Consider the following 24,568-nt stretch of genomic DNA (forward strand, 5'->3'; position numbering starts at 1 on the left):
AACGAAGTGAAGTAATATTCAAACCAATGTCATATTTTGGTTACAGGTAACAACAACAATAATAATAATAATGGAAAGAGAAACCCACAAGATTCTTGAAACAGCCCCGACCCACCTCATCTCTGAAAAGGGTCACAGTTAGGTTCTGAAAGTGCTGAGATCAAAGTAATAAATATTTACCAGTAAATGTTATACAAAAGAATCTTGTGGGTTTCTCTTTCCATCTTTCAGAAGAAAACCGAAAGAAGTTTTTGTTGATTAATAATAACAACAATAATAATAATAATAATAATAATAATAATAATAATAATAATAATAATAATAATAATAATATCCGAGTATTTCCTTCCTTGTCACTCTTTCAGTCACACCATCGTAGCTTCTCAGCTGTGATAGAAGTACATTCCATTCTTCCATTCGTATCAATTGTCCCCACCAAGGCCTGTTTTATTCAACTCGCTCAAATATAACCTGTATTCTCGTTCGCTCCGTAGGGCGTTACCGCCCACAGTATGCCTTGTGGCCTTGTGAGGTACACAGCAGTTGATACTGAAGGATCTTTGCGACATTCATTTTGCTGCAGTTTTTTCTGCTTTTTCCTGTTCATTCGTTTCCGTTCATAACCTTCCTACCAAGCTGTTCGAAACCTTTGCAGCTAATTTTTGTAGATACTTTCTCATCTAAGGACGAATCCTTCGCTCTAAACACGTTAGTCAAGAAGTGAACATGCCACTAATTGCGTTAGACTACATAATAACGATAATACAAATAATAATGATATCAACATTATTTCACTTATCCACTGATTGATTGATTGGTTTGTAGATTTTAGGCATGTGCTGCAGCACACTGGGCCAACTAGGCCATTCAGCGTTGAAAACGGAAATTACGACGCAAAAAGGTCTGAAAAGTGTAATAGGGGAAAACCATGAATCAGTTGTTTTTGGAGGGTGGACAGTGGATGGAAAAAGAGAATATGAACGGAGGTATGAAAAAGGAATGAAAGAGGTTGCAGCTAGGGCCAAGAGACTCTGCAAAGGACCTTAGTAATGCCTAAAGTGCAACGCGCGTGAGGTGCACGAACGCACTGCCTCTACCCCCTACCCAAAACGGGGCTATCAAACGAGAAAATCGAAAGTTTACCCACTCGGTGATGTATAAAGTTGTTCCCATAGATCTACAGCGTTTTCGATTGGTTTTCAGAATGCCTTCTTCTCTCTTAATGAAAAACATCAAGGGATGCGTTCTTAATGCACGTTTCGTGATCTCATTCTCCTTCGTCAATAAATCCTCTTCGATTTGCTATAAAGCAAACGGGTCCATTTCTGCACACACACACACACACACACACTCTGTGAACAGATGGTCTGCCTTGCTGCTCTGTACGTTTTGCTTGACGCGAAATATCGATTTTTTTTTGCGTTTTTCATTTTATTTTTATATTAGTTAACGCTCGTTTTTCTGCATGTCTATATCTGCATGGGCTATCGGGTTATATTGCTTTTCAATCACTCGACTGCTGATAAGGTTTTTGTTTGGTCAACTGGACAATCACCTTATCCGCTTTCACTGCTTCGAGCCGAAATTTCTTAATATCGTTTTATTCTCTCTCGCTCTCTCTCTCTCTCTCTCTCTCTCTCTCTCTCTCTCTTGTGTGCATTCCCTGAAAAGCAGAGACAATGGTAGTTATGGCAACGGCGAGGGGTAGTGCACCTAATGTTCTCTCTCTCTCTCTCTCTCTCTCTCTCTCTCTCTCTCTCTCTCCTCTCTCTCTCTCTCTCTCTCTAGTTTTAGCTTTAAAGGACCTAGCTAATATAAAGTGTTTTAGTTTTAGCTAATATAAGGTGTTTTAGTTTTAGCTAATATAAAGTGTTTTAGTTTTAGCTAATATAAAGTGTTTTAATTTTAGTTAATATGAAGTGTTTTAGCTTTAGCTAATATAAAGTGTTTTAGTTTTAGCTAATATAAAGTGTTTTAGTTTTAGCTAATATAAAGTGTTTTAGTTTTAGCTAATATAAAGTGTTTTAGTTTTAGCTAATATAAAGTTTTAGTTTAGTTAGTTTTACTAATATAAATGTTTTAGTTTTAGCTAATATAAAATGTTTTAGTTTTTAGCTAATATAAAGTGTTTTAATTTTGCTAATATAAAGTATTTTAATTAGCTAATATAAAGTGTTTTAGTTTTAGCTAATATAAAGTGTTTTAGTTTTAACTAATATAAAGTGTTTTAGTTTTGCTTCAATATTATAAGTGTTTTAGTTTTAGCTAATAAGGTGTTTTAGTTTTAGCTAATATAAAGTTTTTAGTTTTAGCTAATATAAAGTGTTTTAGCTTTAAAGTAATATAAAATGTTTTTAGTTTTAGCTAATATAAAGTGTTTTAATATAAAAAGTTTTTTTAGCTAATATAAGGTGTTTTAATTTTAGTTAATATAAAGTGTTTTAGTTTTAGCTAATATAAAGTGTTTTAGTTTTAGTTAATATAAAGTGTTTTAGCTAACTAATATAAAGTGTTTTAGCTTTAGCTAATATAAAGTGTTTAGCTTTATAAAGGGTTTTAGTTTTAGCTAATATAAAGTGTTTTTTAGCTAATATAAAGCAGGCTTTAGCTTTATATAAAGTGTTTTAGCTTTAGCTAATATAAAGTGTTTTAGCTTATAAGTAAATGTTTTAGATTTAGCTAATATAAAGTGTTTTAGCTTTAGCTAATTAAATATAAAGTGTTTTAGCTTTGCTAATATAAATTTAGTTTTAGTTTAGCTTAGCTAATACAAAGTGTTTTAGCTTTAACTAATATAAAGTGTTTTAGCTTTAGCTAATATAAAGTGTGAGTTTTAGCTCATATAAAGTGTTTTAGATTTAGCTAATATGAAGTGTTTTATCTTTTTCCTTGTTCAGTTTTCTCATTCCATAACAGTTTCGTGTTGACATAACGGCCGATATAAAAGAGTTGTATGACCTATGAAATTTTACTAAGAAATTCTTGATTGATTTGCAAATGAATGGACAGGCTCTAAATAAATAAGGGGAATACTAGGGTCTGAGCAGCGGATTTTGCAAACAGAAAATATATCAATACAGATCTGGCATACCTTTCAGATCACACATTGAATAACAGGAAAATGTTATACCTGGACCGTGCAGTTTGACACACAGGCAAGAGTTAAACACCCCTTTTTCCATCGTACTGCTAGACCAAAGGTAGGTCGATGAGTACAGGAAATGAGAGTGGCAGAAAGAGAGAGGGAGATAAAAAAAAAAAAAAAGAGAGAAGGGTATCAAATTCCAAAGGAAGAAGGCTAGCGCAAATCAACTGGCTCCTCCGGTCTCGGCTCTTAGTAACGTCCAGTCAACAGAAAGTTGTCAAAGACTTGTAGAGGCAATCTGATTCAAGCGTAGGTTTTTTTATTTTTTAGTCTTTTTTTTCACTTCCTCAGAACCAAACTCGGGATACACGGGGGAAATCTTTTCCGTCACCTAAACAACCTTCTTGTCCCGTCGAGTAATTACTAAGAGTCCTTGGCGTCCAGAAGTCAAATTGGATGATTGCTGTCAAGATTCACTTTGACGTAAAACGTCCCCGCACCCCTGAACGCCTCGCTGTGTCTACGTTTATACACGCAGTACATATATGTACGTATACATACACAATAATATATATATATATATATATATATATATACAGTATATAAATATACATATATATATATATATATATATATATATATATATATATCATATATATAAATATACATATCATATATATATATATATATATATATATATATATATATATATATATATATATATATATATATATAACAATATATATATATATCTGACTCACATCGGGATCAAACCCACATCTTTCAACTGAAAGACAAAGGCACTACCAACTAAACCACACAAGTAATAAAAGAAGTTGGTACCACTGTACCTAAGGCTTTTACCTAGGCAGGCTTACTACCTAGCATACCAGCGAGCCTTACCCAACTTCCCGATCCAGCAGTGACCCAGTTGGTATGCTAGGCAGTTAGCCTGCCCAGGTACCTTAGCTACAGTGGTACTTAGGTTCCAACTTCATTTATGACCTGTGTGGTTCTGCTGGTAGCACCCGTGAAAGACCTGGGTTCAACCTGATGCGCGAGTCATACTTATTTCCGTTCCACAAGTTTTGCGTTTTGGTTTCTTCTATATAAACATTCATGTATGTATGCATGTGTGTACACATATATATGTATATATGGACATGTCAGATATTCTAGATGTGGGTTCGAATCCTGCTATGGACATCAGAATTACTTCATATTCTTGCATTTGGATCTAAGGATTTGTAAAGTATTTTAAAAATGGGAAGAATTCAAGAAGTTAAGAAGGCATTGTGGCTATTACAATTCCATATATGTATACATATACATATATGCATGCATATATACATGGGCATATACATGCACATACATATACTGTAAGTATATATACTGGTTACATATATTTCTGTATATGTACAACTGAATCACAAAAATATGGAACGTGACGAATATATAAATAAAGATGTTATTTAGGAAAGTAAAAAACAATGGAGTTGTTAGGTTTTGACTTACTATCCTTTGCTAAGCAAAAGGACAGTAAGTCGAAAGGGCCTAGCACCACTCCATCGTTTCACTTTCCTTCGTGTAAGTAAAGGGCAGTAAGTCGAAAGGCCTACCACCACCCCATCTTTTCACTTTCCTTCGTGGCACTGCCTATATACCTATACATATACCCATACATACTGTGCCAGACTATAGACAGGGGTGTATTTCCATTTCGGATCTATTACAGTCCTGATGATGGCTATGAATGAAAGGTTGTAACATTTGTCTTCAGCAGAGAGTAACATTGAGCACCACAGAAAAATTTTTTGTCTTTTGCTTGAGAGTTTTGGCCCAGAGGATAAAAGGAGACTCAGGAGATTGGAGAGGTAATATCTTAAACTCATAAACGCAATATGTGCATCGGCATTCAGCAAGAATTAAGAGGAAGACTGTGCCTTAACAGTATATTCAGAAGTTGGAGGGAATGGACATCCTGGGTGAGTGTAGAGAAACTATTCCATCACAGACTGAAGGAAACCACAGCAAGGCTGCAATAGCTGAATGGTGAAAAATAGCTCCTTTGGGAAGATTTCTGTGCAGAAGCAACCCAAGAAATCGAAGAAAAAACCAAGGGTTTCCTTGAAAATTTTGAGCAAAGGCACCGACAAGGAATGCAAATAAGCTAATGATCCCCCATGATAGACTCCAAGTAATGAAGACCACTATAGTTATGTAAACCTACCTGGAATTTGCCTCACAGAGACCCAGTGACACTCCTAAATTTGGGCTGTCATTGCCACTACATGAAAAAGCCCCCATCCAAAAAAAAAAAAAAAAAAAAACTGAAACAGATACTTACTGCCTCTAGAAACTACAACAAGAAGCCCCATCCAGAAGCAAAAAAAATATTGAAACAAATACTTGCTGACTGCCTCCAGAAACTACAACAAGAACAGAAGACCAGTCCTGTCTTTACTGTTACTGACAAACTGGTCGGTGAAGCAGGTAGGCAATGGTGTACCTTTTCCAGTAGCATCCTGAATAAAACACTTACGAAAGCTACCAGGGAACTGCAGGGAAGGTAGGGCATCATCCTCTGGATAGCTGACAAGTCTGATGTCTATGTAATCATGAGGAGAGAAGAAAAAATGAAGAAGATGGATGATGCCCTCAACAACACAACCAAATCTGAAAGGCTAAAGGAGGACACTCTGGAGACATCGAAGAAAAGAGCAAGTAATATAGTAAAAAGAGCAAACGGCCTACAGCAGGACGTTACAGTACCTTAGAGTGGTTTGTGACTGCTCACCTAAATATCGCTATAATTTTGTCAAAATCCATAAACCTGGTGACCCGCACAGACCCATAATATCTATCCCAGATGACATTCCCAACATGGAGGATGGCTAGGGTCCTAAACTACAACATAACTCTCTACATACCTACAAGTAGTTCTTTGAAAGTCCCCTGACAAATTCATAGACATCCTAGGAACCACTTAACCTGATGAAGACATAGCATCCCAGGATACAGAGAGCCTGTATACTAACGCTCCAGTTCAGGCAACCATTGACAATCTTAAATAATGTATACAGACCTACATGGATCCCCTCTCAATACCCAAAAAACTGTTGGAGGAGATGCTAAAGAAATGCACAACGGAATAACCCATTCCTTTCTCACAGAGGAGAACTCTTCCAACAGGTGGGTGGTGTAGCAATTACATCTCCCATTTGAGTTCTCTTTACCAACATGGTTATGACTGCTGTAGAAGACAGGACCTTCCGCAGTCACTGAATACCAAGAATTTATGTCAGATATGTGGATGGCATCTTTATCACGACCAAAGAAGCAGGCATTGCAGAAAAAATGAACAGTTGACTACATAAATAATGGGGTTTTCAACTTTACAACTGAGGCCAGCAAAGAGAAGGCCCTTCTTTTCCTTGATGCCCTAGTTGAAAGAAAACCTCAGTAGGACAAATCCACCTTCACTAAAGATACAGATGTGAGCCGTTGACTTAATGCAAGGGCAGAGTGCCCAGATTCATACAAGAAGTCCGCCACTGGTGCTCTCAACAGAAGGGCCTTCTCGGGATGTAGTGGCTGGAAATCTGTCTACACAGAGTTGGAACGTGTTGAGCAGATCTGACTGAAAATAAACACCCCATCAACATGACAGAGGATATGAGAAAAACGGATGAATTCCAAACACAAGACTATAATAATAAAGGAAGCAAAGGAAAAATTTTAGCAATTCATCACGAAAATGACTACGGTACAGCTTTAAAACAGGAATCAGATACACTTCAGAGGATCGTAACCATAATACGATGGAGTATCAACCAAGTCACTCTCTAACAGTAGCCTACCAGCCGTGTGATGAGGAACAGCGCCATCCCCATTTCAGCTATAGTCTATTATTCTGCTTACATCGTAGCAAGAGGCAAAAGGAGAGAGAGAGAGAGAGAGAGAGAGAGAGAGAGAGAGAGAGATTTTCGAAGGTATAAACGATACAATGAAAAACATATGAGCATCGGAGTTTAGCATACAATAAGGAATCACACCCTATTACACGAAGTAGAACTAACAGAATCGTAGACTGTGTGGTAGTTTAAAAAAGGATGCAACACCAAACTTGAAAATAACATTGCAATATCAACATAGCAATAATTAGCAACACGTTTACAATACGAGATTTCCCGCGCTAGTTGCTTAAGATATCTTGCACTTAAATACCAGACATAGGCCTACATTACATTAGTGATAAATGAAATTATTAAATATCTGAAAGTATAGATAATATTAATTAATATGAAAACTAATGCACTACTAGGCTGCATGACAAAGCATGCTTTTACCATGATCGAAACAATTTTCATTAAATGAAATGCAACTGAAAGCAGATTATGTATGAACCACGCACTTCTTACATTTGTCCGTCAAGATCAATTTTTCCGAAGTGTCTTGTCATATAGTACGATGAATTTTCTCCCAAATTTCAATAGTTATGTAAAAAGCAAAAAAAGACATACACTACTTTGAAAGGGGATTTCAAAGTGAAAAATATCAATGGTAATTTTTCGGAAGACTCCAGCTAGCCATTTTTGCATGAAAAACCATTTTGGGGTTTTCAGGCAAAAATGGCTAGGAAATGACAGGGCACTAAAAGAACCCAAAAATATCAACCTAACGTAACCTAGGGGTGTTTACTAGTAACAATTTTGCCATATTAGCTATGGAGGTGGGTGGAGGGCCGGTATTCTTACCTTGGAATTCGTCATTTGATTAATTATTTTTCTCTGTTATTAAGCATTTGCGAAGGTTATGCACCGAGAATTTTTTTTGTTTTTGTTTTGACGTGTTTTACCCAAGAAAAATATAAATTATAATGTGGGAGGTGGCTGGGGTCTTCCGAAAAATAGCCATATCAATAGCATAACTGCACTGAAGTCTTTTCGATAATGGCGAAGAAATGTATCGGAAATGTAAAACGAGTCTAGACTAATAAGTATTTTTTTCGATATTGAATAAATGAAGTGACAATTCCACTTAGTTTCCGCTAAATGTACGTTTTCTATCAAACAGATGCATAAAGAAAATGGACCTCTTATGGTAGCCTTTAAGATAGACTTTCGTAAAAGTTTAGTTGTGTTATTTCCGAATGGAAAAATGTGAAATACATATTACTTTTGGTAAAAGTTCTGTTTCATCCGAACTCCAATCCCAGTTATTTAGCTAGTGATCTTAACACGGCGAAACAGTGACTCATCTACTGTTTCATGCCGCGTTTAGTAATTAGCCCCTAATCAAATGTATTTCAGTGCTGCAGAACCCTTTGGGATCAGATGAATGTCCTAAAAACTGCATTTCGCAAAATTGAGACTCGGAAAAAATCCTTGATTATTTACATATATTTTATTTATTATTGTGACAAATATTATTTTGCAAGAATTATGATAAAAATGCTTTTCATTTTTTGCGAAGATTCGAAAGATAGAATAAAAAAGCTTGGAAAACGTCATTAATGTTTTGAATTAATCACTGTACGCTTCCCATGTCTTACAAAAATTGTTGATTAAAGTGAAAAAATGGTAGTACCTATAGTTATCGACTCCTTGGAATTTGGCAGTAGCTAATAATATGAAAATAGGAATTTTTTTGGGTGGTCAATAAACTACGATACTGAAAATTTCAGTTATATGGGCCAGCTGATGCTTTAGAGTTGCTGATTATTACTTCTATAATATAGTACAAGTTCAATGACTGTTACACATGCCGAATTGCTTATATGTTTCAGAGCATTATTTTTCGTGTAACTGTGTAATATACCGTTCGTTTTTTCGAGTGGTATCTAGATTGTCTCAAGTGAGATGGTGGCACCGTGAAAGTTTTACTCTAGTTTTGATAAACAATCACCACCTAGTCCTATGTGTGAATACATATTACTATTTGGATTATGTCAAGATTAGCGATGCCGCTCACAGCAGGGTTCGCTATTCTTTCACAAGAAGATTAATGCCCTACTATTCTTTACATGGAATAATCGGGTCTGCTGTTCTGGATTACGAACACTTCGATACCAGACATTTGATCCTCCGCGCTACTAAACTAAGCGGGCGAGAATACATTTGACCCCAGGGGTTAGTACTAAAACACGACGAAACAGTGTGGATGGACCACTGTTTCGCCGTAAGAGTACTAGCCCTCACCGTGGAATGGAGTTCGGACCGGAAAGGGTTGGCCTTTTTACATGGGGATCATTGGGTTCGATAATCTTGACATGATTCTGCTATTTCTTTGTTAATAAATTGTTCCTACCTAGCGTCATGAATCGACATTTTCAACTGGAAAAATTTTTTTATAATCTAACTCTTCATCCTAAAATTGGATAGATCACACAGCCTAACCTACAATAGGGCGCTATAAATTAAAATACATAACTGGGTTGTGACCTAACCACATGTAACCTAACCTAACCTAGGTCACCATGTAAGTCTTACTTACCTATTGCACGGTATAATTTAAAAAACGTTCAATAAACCCTACCTTTGTCAGAATGAGAACTCGCTGAGTAAGGCTTTCATGGGGCCCTTAGAATGCATCCCTGTATTTTAACTTCTTTGAATTATTTACCTAAAAACATTGCTTGCCTCCACTGTGATCCTACACACACACACACAATATATACACACACATATATATACATATATATATATATATATATATATATATATATATATATATATATATATATATATATATATAAGGGGTGTATAAAAGAGTTCAGTATCTTTCAACAATTCGTTACGTCAGAAACGTTCAAAACATTAAAAATTCAAATCTGCCGAATGAATCCTCATCATAATGATGAATCTTCATCAAAACAAGACTAAGAATGAACCCGGTATTTTACAAACGGCGCTTCAATACCGAAACCCCACTTGCATAATTAGTTCAACTAAGAACAGAAGAGCCAATCACGTTTCAGCATTGTCCACGTACCCACCATCCACACGAAATTAACAAAAGACATTACCAGAACACTAGTCATCTTTACCCACGATACACTGGGACAAAAATAAAAAAAAAACAAAATCTGAATGGGAGCCCCACTCGCGTGAACGTCGTCATAAAGCATTCAGGTCGTTTCGGCCGTAAGCACGTTTACGTGCAAAATGGGCGCCGTGTTTAGTACCAGCCCCTTGGGGATGTACGCAAAATATAACTGAAAAATAACGGTAAATACCACAAACATAACGTCTTACATTGTTTTGGATGTTACGGCCTAAGTGACCAGGACCGGTCATAAAGAACTTGGGAAAAGTCAAAGAGAGACGCAACGTCCATCGGTAAATATTTCGGTAACAGTAAAATTGTGATGCATTTGTAGTATAATTTTCACAGTAAGTTTAGTAAGAAGCCACGCTAGAAATTCCAATATCGAAACTCGCATCGATGTAAAAATACCATATATATATATATATAGATATATATATATATATATATATATATATATATATATATATATATATATATATATATATATATATATAATATATATAAACTAAGGTGTTGTGACGCCAGTTTTATTTTTTTATATTCAATCAGTTGTGTATATACATATATATACTCTATACATAAATACACATATACATACATACTTATATACATAGACATATACATATATATATATATATACATACATTACTTATATATATATATATATATTATTATTATTATATATATATATATATATATATATATATATATATATATATATATATATATAAATATATATATATATATGTTTTATTTCTCATAAAATACTCCTTGTGAATTTCATACACAGCTAAAATTTAAAAAAACTAAACTGAAATCCTATTAAAAGAAGATAAAAATGCAGGTGTAAAAATATTAAGCGTACGCTATATTATTACTCGATGTCCTTATTCTACTTGATATGCTTCCCACCACTTTGCATCTTATTTCATGAAAGGTTGGTATAGCAACGTTATAATAACATTACCAAGACTGAGCATAACATTCTGCTGCGAACTCTAACCTAATTTTTGTCCTTTACAGAATTTTGAATAATTTTCAAAGGAGAAATTTCGTTCCAGATCGGTGTACATACCTACCAAGAAAAATATAAAGGACATGAAACCAACTTACCTTGGGCACAGTAGCTCTGCGGTTCGAAAAAGTTACAAGAAATGATTAGACACAGTTTTCCACCAATCACATTCCACTTCGGTTTTTCTAATCCCCTTATTGGTGGATCATTGTTGAAGAGGAGACCTACGCTTTTTGTTGGCCTTCATTCAGTAGTCGATTATTTGCCTGTTCGAAATACGGTCTGCGATTCGTAGGAGCCAATTCCCGTTTGGCCCAGGCACAGAATTTTGGGGTAAAACTATAGAACAGCTCCGCACGGAATATTACCTTGGAAATTGATTTTCTCTGTACTTCTAGTGTTGCTGATGAAGGAGGAGTGGTGTTTGTTTGTCAATTAGTCATTATATTAACTCTTACATCTACCTAACATGATTGGGACCCTTTGGAATGTGGGTTTTGGGAGGGGAAATCCTTTGAGAAAGACCGGAATGCTGGGGAAATCTTTGGGAGAAAGACCGGAATGCTATGTTGTTGATATGGAATGGTTCCGCGCATGCGCTAATCATTAGGGAGCCATATGTTCAAGAAGGGACTGGTTAGTGAAACCTGTTATAAAAGGAACTATACTAACCTAACCTAACCTTGGAACACGGAAGTCTCTCTGTTCGAACAAGATTTCCACTTTATAAATCAACATTTTCTGCCACAAAACCATCCTTTCCCTAACTGGGATTCTACAGTACTATCTGTTCGAACGAACTGGACCCTCCTAATTTCAGTCTTTTGTCCATGAGGATTTAGAAACCAGAGCTGAATAACAGCTTGTTCGGCGTCGCACGAGCAATTGGATGGTTTGTTTCTCCGAAAGTACCCATCGGGTCAACAGTCAACTTTACTTCGTATTTGCTGGTCCTAGTTTTGAATATAATTTTCTTTTGTATTTTCTGTTCTTTTATGTTTTATTACCTTTCCAAATCTAACGTGCCAATTATTCTGTTTTTTTTTAATTCTGATTTGTTTCGTCATTTTTTGTTAAGTTTCATTTTTGTTATGAATTTCATCCTGATGATGACGAGGTTTTCCTCCTTTGAAAGCTTACATACTAAAATCTTCTGCCTGCCCTTGGCAATATCATTCATCGCCAAGCTACGATTTCCAGTTGCTACCCTATCATTGAATGTATATATATATATATATATATATATATATATATATATATATATATATATATATATATATATATATATATATATATTTATATATATGTGTGTGTGTGTGTGTGTGTGTGTGTGGGTTGATACCGACTCTAAGTACAAGTACCTCGACTGACGTAAGTCTCTCAGGAAATCGCGAAATACATCTTGCTTCTGTTATTAGATGCAGAGAGAGGCTATAGTACAAGTTTGAATATTAAAAGTCCCTTGCAATTTGATTGCATGCATAGTCCTTTTTTTCTGGAATGATAAGCTTCTGTCGCTGCTAAATTAATAAGGTTTTGCTTGAGGTAACATAAAGAGTGTAACTATAAATAGGGCCATGTTTTATCTATAGTTTTCCTTATCCAAAAGGAACTTTTCATGATCCGAATGCCTTTGTAGACAAAGGCTCAGCGTGTAATTTTCTCATTTCTTATACTAAATCTTTGTCTCAGAGAGAGAGAGAGAGAGAGAGAGAGAGAGAGAGAAAGGGCTGATGATTATCAACTAAGAATAAAAAGTAATTACCTTGACTAATGATTATACCAGTAAGAATAATATAGATTTATCCTTCTAATTCCTACATTAGCAACAAGTTATGAAGTGGCGACGATGATTCGTGATCCTGAAGATTTTTTTTGTTTTACTTTAATATTTTTTTTTAATCCATCTGTCATTATTCGCTCACAAAAAGAGCATAAGAAAAGATACCAGGCACTCGATATGACAGAGGCCAGCCTGCGATCCAGTGATTGCAGTGGTATTTGCAAACTTTTCCTCAATTCAGCGCTGACCTATGATTGCCAAAAATGTTGATGCAACAATCAAGCACAAAGGAATTTCTAAGAAACACGCGCCTTGGAAATTGCCCGTTATAGCAATTGCTTGCATGTCAGTTTGTAAATGAAAAAAGGAGTTTCTTATTAGTGCCGTGATATGATTTAACAGACCCATCAAAAAGTAGAGTTTTATATTCACACGACACAGAATTCTCTTTGAAATGCTTGATTTCCTCATTGCCTAATGAGAGAAAGTAAGATATTATACTATACAGAATCAGAAAGAAGAGTTGTTGCTAAAAATCATTACCACCACCCGCCTAAAGACCCGCCCTCTGGGCTCTTTGCACCTATCGATGTGTGCTGCAGAGGTACGTGGTACTTCGTCGCTCCTGTTATAAAAGAAAAAAAAGACTGATCGCATTTAAGAATCAACAGCCATTATTGCCTTGTGCGTGTGAAGCGTTCCAGTCAGCTTTTACATATTGACGTCAGATGGAATAATAGCAAGCTGTCTTTTCAACGTGGAATCAGGGATGTCAACCCCTCAGACAGCCTTCATAAAGCTGGGAAAGGCATTTAGGTCTCTCTCTCTCTCTTCTCTTCTTCTTCTCTCTCTCTCACTCTCATATATGTGAAGTATACTCAAGGAGGACTTTTAAATGTATGGATTGATGTTAACTCATTAACTGCATAGGTGAATGCATAAATATACAGTATATATATATATATATATATATATATATATATATATATATATATATATATATATATATATATATATATATACTGTATTATATATAATGTCCAAGTGTGCATGTATATATATATATATATATATAGCAGGTATATCATATACAATATATATATATATATATCTGATATATATAGATATATATATACATCTATACATAGGTAAAAGTGGAACCTGAGTATGACTGTATATGTTTATGTATATATATATGTATATATATATATATATCATATATATATATATATATATATATATATAAATATATCATATACAATATATATATATATATATTTCTGACTCATGTATGATATGACCCGTGTCTCAGGTGGAAAGCAGAGAGAGAGAGAGAGAGAGAGAGAGAAGAGAAAGAGAGAGAGAGAGAGAGAGAGAGAACACTGAAAAATATTCAAAAGAAAACGCTGAATTATTTCAGAACCAGCAGGCACTCATCGGAAAATCAGAGACCAATTTTGATAATTTTTCAAAATCAGGTTTAGTTATGAGATGAAATACAAGAATCCAACAAAGATTTTTCATCACTTCCTGGAATCGTTCCAGGATCTCTCAGAGTGGAAAGCAAGGGTTTACCCACTGGGCCCATGAAGTCTAAAAGAAGTTGGAACCTGAGGCAACTGCACCAAGGGAATTACCTGGGCAAGCTAACTGCTTGCATACTAGCGAAGTTTCCCCAACTTCCCACTCAATGACCCAAATAGGAACACCATTCAAATTATCCCTTCTGAGTGAATAAGATAGAAATCATCCTTCACGTGGAACAGAAATAAATTTGACTCACGTCGGATCGAACCCAGGTCTCTCAGGTAGAGAGAAGCCAGGCGTTACCACTGGGCCATCTTGGGAACCTGAGAGCAACGACAGGTTACCTGGGCAAGCTAACTGCTTGCATACCAAGAACTTCCCGACTCAGCAATGACCTAATAGACAACATTTCATTCGGAGTGAATAAGATAGAAATCACTAGCACAATAACTGTGGGAACAAAAAAATACTCACGTGGGGATCAGGTCTCTCAGGTGGAAAGCATTACCACTGGGCCTGTCTAAAAGAAGTTGGAACCTGAGAGCAACTGCACTCAAGGATACCTGAAAGCTAACTGCTTGCATACCAGCGAGTTTTCCAACTTCTGACTCAGCAATGACCCAATAGACTTTATCTGAACTATCCCTTGGAGTGAATAAGATAGAAATCATCAACACACAATCATCATGCTAAACAGAAATTGACTACGTCAAGATGCTCTTGGTGACTGCAATATTCAGCTTTAACACTGCACTGTCCTGGGCAAGCTAACTGCTTGCATAAACAACTTCCGACAGGCAATGACCCAATAGACAACATTTATCTGATTTCCCTTCTGAGAATAAGATGAAATCATCAACACACAATCACGTTGACGAAATTTTTGACTCACGCCGATCAACCCAGGTCTCCAGGTGGAAAGACTTACCACTGGGCCATACAAGCTAAAAGAACCTGAGAGCAACTTTACCTGCTAAAATACCAGCGGTGTCCAGACCCAGCAATGACCCAACAGACAACATTTCATCTGATATCCCTTCTGGAGGAATAAGATAGAAATCATCAACAACACGTGTGGAACAGAAATCCAGACTCACGTGAGGATCAGAACCAAGGTGGAAAGGGCGCTACCCACGCCATAGAAGTTGGAAAACTTAACTGCACCCATGAATTACCTGGGCAAGCTGTGCTTGCATACCAGCGATTAACTAAAAAGACCCAATAGACAATTTCGCTGAACATCCTCTGAGTGAATAAGAGAAATCATCACCAATCACGTGTGGAACGAAATAAATTTGCTCAACAACCCAGGTCTCTCAGGTGGAAAGCCAGACCCACTGGGCCATACTCTAAAAGAAGTTGGAACCTGAGATTTCTGCACCCAAGGAATTACCAAGCTAACTGTTGCATACCAGACCCCAACTTCCCGACTCAGCAATGACCAAAAGACAACGATTTCATTGCGAATTATCCCTTCTGAGTGAATAAGATAGAAATCATCAACACACAATCACGTGGAAGAAATAAAATTTCTACTACTAAACCCAGGTCTCTCAGGTGGGAGTTTTTACCACTGGGCCATACAAGTCTAAAACACCTGAGAGCAACTGCACCAAGAATTACCTCCTGGGCAAGCTAAAAGATACCAGCGAGGTTTCCCCAACTTCCTGACTCAACGTGTTACCAACATTTCATTCGAGTGTCCAGAGTGAATAAGATAGAAATCATCAAAAAGAATCACGAGGAGCAACAAATTTCTGACTAAATCACCCCAGGTCTCTCAGGTGGAAAGCAAGACGTTACCCACCAAAAAAGACAACCTGAGAGTTTTACCTGGGCAAGCCAACTGCTTGCATACCATGAGTTTCCCCAGACTCAGCAATGACCAAAAGACAACATTTCATTCTAAATCCCTTCTGGAGTGAATAAGATAGAAATATCAACACACAATCAGATGGAACAGAAATAAATTTCTGACTCGCGTGAACAACCCAGGTCCTCAGGTGTCCAAGACGTTACCCACTGGGCCATACACCTAAAAGACAAACGAGAGCAACTGCACCCAAGCGAATTACCTGGGCAAGCCAACTGCTTGCATACCAGCAGTGTCCCAACTCCTGACTCAGCAATGACCCAAAGACAACATTTCATCTCGAGGTTTTGCATCAAACACAATCACGTGTCCAGAAATAAATTTCTGACTCACGTCGAAACCCAGGTCTCTCAGGTGGGAAGTTGTGAAACACTGGTATGCAAGCAGTTAGTTGCCCAGGTAATTCCCATGCTAAGGTTCCAACTTCAGACTTGTATGGCCAAACACCGTGGGTGCCCAGACTTTCCACCTGAAAGATACTGGTTTTCCAAACACTGAGTCAGAAATTTAGATATATATACTAAAAGATACGAGGTTTATATATATATATATATATATGTCCAGACCTATACTATAAAAGACACGAGGTTTGTGAGTATGACACCGTTTATGTGTCAAGAGAGATATATATATATATATATATATATATATATATATATATATATAATAAGATATATATATTATATATATATATATATATACATAACATGTATGTATGTACGTGTGTAGGAAAAAGGAGAGAGAGAGAGAGAGAGAGAGAGAGAGAGAGAGAGAGAGAGAGAGAGAGAGAGAACACTGAAAATATTCAAAGAAAACGCTGAATTATTTCCTCAGAACCAGGCAGCACTATCGGAAAATCAGAGACCAATCTTCATAATTTTTCAAAATCAGTTTCTAGTTATGAGATGAATACAAGAATTCCAATAAAGATTTCTTTTCATCACTTCCTGGAAGCGTTCCATCTCTTTCATCAGGCTTGAACTCTTGAATTTCATCGTCTATGTTGGATCTTAGTGGAACACCTGGTGCATTTCCTTGTCAGATTTTTTTGCCCTGACAGGTTCATAATTACCTGACAAGAAAGTGGATTTCATAGCGAATAACTGTAAAAAAAATAGCCAGAACATTCCTTGGGATGATAGCCGTGATCTGAATCATGTGACTAACTTCACAGGGTAACTGAAGTTTTTAAGGGTAGAGTAAAAATGCTAATTGTAGTCAAGATGCTCGTGACTGCAATATTCAGCTTTTAACACTGCACTGTCTTCTGTTGAAAAACAACACAAGGAATGACAGCATCATTTGACATTTTGCAAAACATCACAGTGTCAGTCGTCCAGATACGAGGTGTGAGATAAAAGACACGAGGTTTTGCTAATATCTCATCACAGAGTGAGAGAACTCAAAGACACGACGTTTTTGGGAACTATTTTAAAAAAGATTTGCATCAGAGATCAAGAACTATTGACGATTTTGCTAAACATCACAGTGTCCAAGTGTCCAGACCTATACCAAAAGACACGAGGTTTTTGCTAAACACCATAGTGTCCAGACCTATACTAAAAGATACGAGGTTTTTGCTAAACACCATAGTGTCCAGACCTATACCAAAAGACACGAGGTTTTTGCTAAACACCGTAGTGTCCAGACCTATACTAAAAGATACGAGGTTTTGTAAACACCATAGTGTCCAGACCTATACCAAAAGACACGAGGTTTTTTGCTAAACAATCGTAGTGTCAAGAACTATACTAAAGACACGAGGTTTTTCGCCAGACCCCATAAAACACCGGTAGTGTCCAGACCTATACTAAAAGATACGAGGTTTTCGCTAAACACCGTAGTGTCCAGACCTATACTAAAAGACACGAGGTTTTTGCTAAACACCATAGTGTCCAGACCTATACCAAAAGACACGAGGTTTTTGCTAAACACCGTAGTGTCCAGACCTATACCAAAAGATACGAGGTTTTCGCTAAACACCATAGTGTCAGACCTCCAAAGTGTCCAGACCAGATACTAAAAGATACGAGGTTTTTGCTAAACACCGTAGTGTCCAGACTCTATACAAAAAGACACGAGGTTTTTGCTAAACACCCCTAGTAAAGATCCAAGACACCATACCAAAAGATACGAGGTTTTCGCCCGCTAAAACAATCGTAGTGTCCAGACCTATACTAAAAGACACGAGGTTTTTTAAAACACCGTGAGTGTCCAGACCTATACTAAAAGATACGAGGTTTTCGCTAAACACCGTAGTGTCCAGACCTATACAAAAGATACAAGGTTTTCGCTAAACACCGTAGTGTCCAGACCTATACCAAAAGACACGAGGTTTTTGCTAAACACCGTAGTGTCAAGAACTATACTAAAAGATACGAGGTTTTCGCTAAACACCGTAGTGTCCAGACCTATACCAAAAGACACGAGGTTTTGCAAACACCAAAACACCAAAAGACACGAGGTGTTGCCAGAAGACCTAAACTACTAAAAAGATACGAGGTTTTCGCTAAAACACCGTAGTGTCCAGACCTATACTAAAAGTTACAAGGTTTTTGCTAAACACCGTAGTGTCCAGACCTATACCAAAAAAGACACGAGGTTTTTATAGTGTCCAGAACTAAACACCACGAGGTTTTGCAAAACACGAGTGTCCAGAACTATACTAAAAGATACGAGGTTTTCAACAATTGTCCACCCAACAAAGATACGTGAGTGTCCAGACCTATACCAAAAGACACGAGGTTTTTGCTAAACACCGTAGTGTCAAGAACTATACTAAAAGATACGAGGTTTTCGCTAAACACCGTAGTGTCCAGACCTATACTAAAAGATACGAGGTTTTCGCTAAACACCGTAGTGTCCAGACCTATACCAAAAGACACGAGGTTTTTGCTAAACACCGTAGTGTCCAGACCTATACTAAAAGATACGAGGTTTTTGCTAAACACCGTAGTGTCCAGACCTATACTAAAAGATACGAGGTTTTCGCTAAACACCGTAGTGTCCAGACCTATACTAAAAGATAACTTTTCCAAACACTCGAAGATACAAAAGATACAGGTTTTTGCTAAACACCGAACTATACTAAAAGTGTCAATCAGAAAAGACCTACAAAAGATACAAAAGAGATACGAGGTTTTCGCTAAACACCGTGAGTGTCCAGACCTACTAAAAGATACGAGGTTTTCGCTAAACACAAAACGTAGTGTCCAGACCTATACCAAAAGACACAAGGTTTTCGCAAAACACCGTAGTGTCCAGACCTATACTAAAAGATAAACAAGGTTTATACTAAAAGATACGAAACACCGTAGTGTCCAGACCTATACCAAAAGACACAAGGTTTTGCTAAACACCGTAGTGTCCAGACCTATACTAAAAGATACGAGGTTTTCGCTAAAACACCCAGAGTGTCCAGACCTATACCAAAAGATACAGGTTTTGGCAAACACCGTAGTGTCAAGAACTATACATACCGCAAACACCGTGAGTCCAGACCTATACCAAAAGACACGAGGTTTTTGCTAAACACCGTAGTGTCAAGAACTATACTAAAAGATACGAGGTTTTCGCTAAACACCGTAGTGTCCAGACCTATACTAAAAGATACGAGGTTTTCGCTAAACACCGTAGTGTCCAGACCTATACTAAAAGATACGAGGTTTTCGCTAAAACAAGTGTCCAGACCATACAGTGTCCAGACCTACCCATACTAAAAAGATACGAGGTTTTCGCTAAACACCGTAGTGTCCAGACCTATACCAAAAGACACGAGGTTTTTGCTAAACACCGTAGTGTCCAGACCTATACTAAAAGATACGAGGTTTTCGCTAAACACCGTAGTGTCCAGACCTATACTAAAAGATACGAGGTTTTCGCTAAACACCATAATGTTCATACCTATACCAAAAGACACGAGGTTTTTGCTAAACCCCATAGTGTCAAGAACTACACTAAAAGATACGAGGTTTTCGCTAAACACCGCAGTGTCCAGACCTATACCAAAAGACACGAGGTTTTTGCTAAACACCATAATGTTCATACCTATACCAAAAGATATGGGAGCCTGTTCAATTGTCCTAATCCTACGTCGCTATTCCAGAGCGCTACAAAATGTGTCGGTTTTCTCTTCTGTAGAAAAAAATATTTCCACGCTTCTTTCACATATCATAATTCTATTTACTTTTGATATGTCAGACAAACCGAAAGTCAAGACGAAGGACAACTTGGTGACTATAAACAGAAATATTGCAAAAGGAATAAAATTGGCCGAGGGACTCATAATAAGGACTTTTTCAATGATTTATTAATCGGTGATTTATTAATTGATCTCATTGCATTTCTCTGTACACGGCGTAAGAATAATGTGGCAAAAGTGGTTATGAATATAAAGAAAATGTCAGGGACAAAACGTAGAGGAAGACAGGCAAAAGTGTTATACACAATGCCTACGTACTATTCCTGATGAACTCCTGACATGGGTTTTAGATGCGACTTACAATTAACACAGTAGGGTTCGTTTTGTCTCAGTTTGATCAAATAAATAAAATGTCCCTAAAATTTAGTAATAATAATAATAATAATAATAATAATAATAATAATGAAACAAGGCGACCCTGGAACGAGGATATAATAATGAAACAAGAGAACGAGATATTAAAAAAATACAGAAGTGTTGAAAATATTCATGTCTCTCCTTATCGTTTTTAACTCTGTACATAAATATTTTTAACACTACTGTGGCTTTTAATTCTCAATAATAATAATAATAATAATAATAATAATAATAATAATAATAATAATAATAATAATAATAATAATAATAATAATAAAAGGGGTTAAATAGGAGATGAAAAGGACCAAATAGTAACGTGTTCTTTGTGGTCATGTTATGCCCCATTTTTCCTGCACTCCTCATTTTAGAATTTCTCCAAAGTTCTGGCTTTGGAAAAGCAGAATCTTGATTTTCAGCTATAGTGCTCCATTTCATGGCAAAATCTATAAGGTGATTCTCAGTATGTTGCACTGATGGGAAAAAGTATAAACATCTCTCTTGAAATGACCTCGGGATGGGTTTGTTCAAAATGCACCATATACAGACTGCTTAGCGGGTTATACATTAATCCACTGTTGATCTCGTATTCGTTCTGTCTGTTCTTTTTTCTTTCTTTAATCTCACAAATACTGTTAACTTCATTATGTAAACATCCACTACATATTTACTTCATACCTTTTATTCACACACGTACATCTAAGCGAAAGAGTTTTGGTTACTGTTACTTAAGAGTAAAAGTAAGTATAGCTTAGTTTTAACAGACCACTGAGCTGATTAACAGCTCTCCTAGGGCTGGCCCGAAGGATTACACTTATTTTACGTGGCTAAGAAACCAATTGTTACTTAGCAACGGGACCTACAGCTTATTGTGGGAATCCGAACCACATTATAGCGAGAAATGAATTTCAATCACCAGAAATAAATTCCTCTAACTCTTCATCAGCCGGCGGCGGGAATCGAACTCCGGCCCATCGAATGACGGTCTGAAGCTCAACCAACTCGGCCAACAAAGGGCTATGAGTAAATCTTATTGGAATGTTTACCGATTATCTTGTACTTTGTCTGTCATTCTCAGGTGTAGAGTACCTCTCTCTCTCTCCTCTCTCTCTCTCTCTCCTCTCTCTCTCTCTCTCTCTCTCTCAGGTCTTTATCCCCTTTTTCCCCTGCAAAATACGGTACTCCCTGCCTTCTGACACGTCTCCCACACCCTATAATCTGTATTGGTTGATGGGGCAGGTACGTCTTCACCTAGGGAAACGAGGTCTTTAACGTCCTATTTCTCTCTCTCTCTCTCTCTCTCTCTCTCTCTCTCTCTCTCTCTCTCTCTCTCTCTCTCTCTCTCAGGAAGCTGATTGTAACTTACGTAAGGTGAATGCGACTGCAATAAGGAGTCAACAAGGAGAGCTCGTAGTGTCTGGGAAAACTTTTCATAGAAATCATAAAACTGACTGGCACAGAAGCCAATGAAGCAGACAGAGGTTAAATGAGGTCTTTGACTGGCATAGAAGAAGCCAATGAAGCAGGTAGAGGTTAAATGAGATCTTTGGCTGGCATAGAAGAAGCCAATGAAACAGGCAGAGGTTAAATGAGTTTTCTGACTGGCATAGAAGAAGCCAATGAAGCAGCAAAGGTTAAATGAGGTCTTTGACTGGCACAGAAGAAGCCAATGAAGCAGGTAGAGGTTAAATGAGTTCTCTGACTGGCGTAGAAGAAGCCAATGAAGCAGGCAGAGGTTCAATGAGTTCTCTGACTGGCATAAAAGAAGCCAAGGAAGCAGGTAGAGGTTAAATGAGTTCTCTGACTGGCACAGAAGAAGCCAATGAAGCAGGTAGAGGTTAAATGAGTTCTCTGACTGGCATAGAAGCCAATGAAGCTGGCAGAGGTTAAATGAGGTTTTTGACTGGCATAGAAGAAGCCAATGTAGTAGGTAGAGGTTAAATGAGGTCTCTGACTGGCATAGAAGAAGCCACTGAAGCAGGCAGTGGTTAAATGAGGTCTTTGACTGGCATAGAAGAAGCCAATGAAACAGGTAGAGGTTAAATGAGGTCTTTTACTGGCATAGAAGAAGCCAATGAAACAGGTAGAGGTTAAATGAGTTCTTTTACTGGCATAGAAGAAGCCAATGAAGCAGGCACAGGTTAAATGAAGTTTGATTGGCATAGAAGAAGCCAATGAAACAGGTAAAGGTTACATGAGTTCCTTGACTGGCATAGAAGAAGCCAAAGAAGCAGGCAGAGGTTGAATGAGTTCTCTGACTGGCATAGAAGAAGCCACTGAAGCAGGCAGAGGTTAAATGAGGTCTTTGACTGGCACACAAGAAGCCAATGAAACAGGCAGAGGTTAAATGAGGTCTTTGACTGGCATAGAAGAAGCCAATGAAACAGGCAGAGGTTAAATGAGTTCTTTGACAGGCATAGAAGAAGCCACTGAAGCAGGTAGAGGTTAAATGAGTTCTCTGACTGGCATAGAAGAAGCCAATGAAGCAGGCAGAGGTTAAATGAGGTCTTTGACTGGCGTAGAAGAAGCCAATGAAGCAGGTAGAGGTTAAATGAGGTCTTTGACTGACGTAGAAGCCAATGAAGCAGGCAGAGGTTAAATGAGTTCTCTGACTGGTGTAGAAAAAGCCAATGAAGCAGGTAGAGGTTAAATGAGTTCTCTGACTGACGTAGAAGAAGCCACTGAAGCAGGCAGAGGTTAAATGAGGTCTCTGACTGGCGTAGAAGAAGCCACTGAAGCAGGCAAAGGTTAAATGAGGTCTGTGACTGGCGTAGAAGAAGCCAATGAAGCAGGTAGAGGTTAAATGAGGTCTGTGACTGGCGTAGAAGAAGCCACTGAAGCAGGCAGAGGTTAAATAAGGTCTCTGACTGGCGTAGAAGAAACCAATGAAGCAGGCAGAGGTTAAAGGAGTTCTTTGACTGGGGTAGAAGAAGCCAATGAAGCAGCCAGAGGTTAAATGAGTTCTTTGACTGGGGTAGAAGAAGCCAATGAAGCAGCCAGAGGTTAAATGAGTTCTTTGACTTGCGTAGAAGAAGCCAATGAAGCAGGCAGAGGTTATATGAGTTCTTTGACTGGCGTAGAAGAAGCCAATGAACCAGGCAGAGGTTATAAGAGTTCTCTGACTGACGTAGAAGAAGCCACTGAAGCAGGCAGAGGTTAAATGAGGTCTCTGACTGGCGTAGAAGAAGCCAATGAAGCAGGCAGAGGTTAAATGAGGTCTGTGACTGGCGTACAAGAAGCCACTGAAGCAGGCAGAGGTTAAATGAGGTCTGTGACTGGCGTAGAAGAAGCCACTGAAGCAGGCAGAGGTTAAATGAGGTCTTTGACTGGCGTAGAAGAAGCCACTGAAGCAGGCAGAGGTTAAATGAGGGCTGTGACTGGCGTAGAAGAAGCCACTGAAGCAGGCAGAGGTTAAATGAGGTCTCTGACTGGCGTAGAAGAAGCCACTGAAGCAGGCAGAGGTTAAATGAGGTCTGTGACTGGCGTAGAAGAAGCCACTGAAGCAGGCAGAGGTTAAATGAGTTCTTTGACTGGCGTAGAAGAAGCCAATGAAGCAGGCAGAGGTTAAAGGAGTTCTTTGACTGGCGTAGAAGAAGCCAGTGAAGCAGGCAGAGGTTAAATGAGTTCTCTGACTGGGGTAGAAGAAGCCAATGAAGCAGGCAGAGGTTAAATGAGTTCTC

General features: G+C 37.6%; 1 protein-coding gene across 3 annotated transcripts in view; it reads left to right on the forward strand.

Annotated features, from left to right (window-relative positions):
• The window catches only part of LOC136852294 (uncharacterized), a 120,492-nt gene that overhangs the window by 40,404 nt on the left and 55,520 nt on the right, over positions 1-24,568 (forward strand). The gene's annotated exons all lie outside the window — the stretch shown is intronic.

The sequence above is a fragment of the Macrobrachium rosenbergii genome, chromosome 25 (assembly GCF_040412425.1).
Source record: "Macrobrachium rosenbergii isolate ZJJX-2024 chromosome 25, ASM4041242v1, whole genome shotgun sequence".
Lineage (NCBI taxonomy): Eukaryota > Metazoa > Arthropoda > Malacostraca > Decapoda > Palaemonidae > Macrobrachium > Macrobrachium rosenbergii.